The sequence below is a fragment of the Pleuronectes platessa genome, chromosome 16, assembly GCF_947347685.1.
Source record: "Pleuronectes platessa chromosome 16, fPlePla1.1, whole genome shotgun sequence".
Lineage (NCBI taxonomy): Eukaryota > Metazoa > Chordata > Actinopteri > Pleuronectiformes > Pleuronectidae > Pleuronectes > Pleuronectes platessa.
The window spans coordinates 1,147,834-1,150,472 of record NC_070641.1 but is presented as its reverse complement, the minus strand read 5'-3'; positions in this window follow the sequence as shown (position 1 = coordinate 1,150,472).

The following is a 2,639-nucleotide window of genomic DNA, read 5'->3' as shown; positions in this document are numbered from 1 at the left end:
TGATTTACAAGCTCTTAGTTTTCTGTTGTTATTTGATGTATTCATTTATTTAGAGTATGTATTGAAATGTTTTTCTTTTTTGTGACCGAGTCTGAGGCCATGTTTCTTTTTCATTTTTGCCTGGCTGCAAAACCAATTTCCCGTTGGGGACGATAAAGTTGAAGTTGACACACACGCACTCACACACACACACAGACACACACACACACACACACACACACACACACACACACACACACACACACACACACAACAGTCCCCCTGTGTAATTTTATCATGGACGGTGATTTCCCACTTTAGACGTTCCTTAAATGGAAAGAGCTTTAGTTAGATTTAGCACTGTATCAGATTCAGGGACGCAAAGGCTGAGGAATGTTAGATCTGGTTCATGAATGGGTTGAAGCAGTATCATCACTTCACCTCACAACACCCTGCCTGAAACCTTAAATAACACCCATTCTTTATGTTTTTAACTATGCATTTTATAATTAATAAAGTTGTGTGTTGGGGTCTCAGCTCAGATGTCAATATCCAATCAAACGGTAGTGGCAGTTAACGAAATGGGTCAAGTGGGTCAATGCAGACAGAGTCAGTGTTCCAAACTAAGAGAGAAGAAATGTCTTTGGCATGTCTGAGCTCATCTCCACTTTCAGCCACTTTGCAGTCTGCATCTTGATCTGACCTTCTTCTTTCTGTCCTTTGCTCTTTCAAACTCTGCTTTTTTGCAATGCAACTAATCTATCACCAATAGAAACAAAATTATGAAGTTATTTACTATCTAAAGCAGTGAATAGCAACTGATACCAGTGATTATGTAAAATATAATAGCTTAATACAAGGCATTTATTGGCCGTGTAGTCTTTTAAATTAACTGTTTCACTTAACTTATGTATTATATGAGAATCAAGAACAGGTCTAGACCAGATCATACACCTTCATGTTCTACCTAGTTTGTGTCACAGGTTTGCATTAATGAAATGCAAACCTGTGACAAGTTCCAGAAATAATAATGTAATTAATTGACTCATATTCAGTTCAGAAAAATGTTTGTACAGTACATTAAACTTCAATACTTACGTATTGGGCTCTCAGTTCAACCAATGAATATATGGTGAAGAGACTACAATAGGTACAGGAAGCTAAAGTTTTCAACTTATTTAAAGTAAATGTATTTTAACTGACCAAATCGTAAACTATCAAGATCAGCGTGAAGTCTTAAATCAAAAGGCATATCATAATATTGTTTAGATTTAGCTATTTAACCTTTTAAGTCACAATGTGAGTTTCCTTCAGAGAACACACAAAATGGGGCAAGTAGAGTGGGTATGACTGGCATCTGAAAAATAACTTATTTTTATTAATTCTTAATGGAAGTTTGGTTAAGGAGCTGTTTTAGATGTGTCTGTCATTGTCTTCTTTCTTCACGCACGTGTCGATGAGAATTGACAGAGGGTGTACTGGATCCCCATAGACAGAGCCAGAAAGGCTCACATTACACTGACTCTGACAGTGTATGGTTTTAAATAGAATGGTTGTCAACTCCTCCCTGCAGAAATCCATCTATTTTGGGGGCAACATGTAAAAGGAGGGACAGACAAGTAGATTGGGTAGAGATCACAGTCTAGGCTTGAAATATGTGCTTGGTTGTGCATATACACTGGCTACATCAGCATGATGGCAATAGGGAAGCTTTAAGACACAGCTCCTGTAGCTGTGACCCACAATTTGAGGCCTCGCTGGCAGCCCCTACAAACTGTAATGTACAGCATTACAGTTTGTAGGGGCTGACAATATGATGTTGGGGTTAGTGCTAACCTCAATAAAAATGACTGAACAAAAGCTGTGCTGAGGGCAGGGGAAAAGCCTAGATTTGTCAATTTAGGCTGAATCTGTCCTGGAATTTATATGGCAAACTGTCCACTAGATGGGATATCAGAGGGGTTATACCAGGTTAATGTCTCCAGAATTAGGTTCCCTTTGGATGATTGTGCAGAGCACTATATAGTTTGTTCTAATTTAAAGGGACAGTTTGGGAAACACAAGAGTGCCATGGAGCTGTTTTTAATCCTTTACGGAACCTCTTTCCATGTGTACACATAACACCACCAATGTCTGTTTGTCTGAAAGTTAGACGTTATTCTTTTTCAAACAAATAATTAAACATAATGATATTGTGCCCTTTACTTTGAGAATAAGCTTTTCACCCAGCCTTTGGGGAGATCCTTTGCTTAAGACATGATTGAATGAGACAAAGTAGTTTGTGTCAGTCATAGCCCATAGCCCTGGGTGGGCATATTCAACTTCCAGTCTGGAGCCTTGGATAGAATCCTATTACAGATAAGTGATCAATGTTTTAAAAAAGTTTTACTTCCATTGGTGTTCTAGTTGTCTAGCTTAAACATTGTAAAAATGCATGTAAATGCATCCCCATTCACTAGATGATAGAACAAGTGCAAGTGCACATGAAATTGCCAAGCGATTAGGATTCTCCCTGAATTCATTCTTTAAGGCAGTCAGTGAAACATTACTAACATCCTCTAAGAGGATAAATATAACTGCATGTTATTCTAGCTCCAAACCAACTGATCCCTCTCCTTTTCCTCACATTATATGGTCATCTCTGCATGGCCTGCATCTGT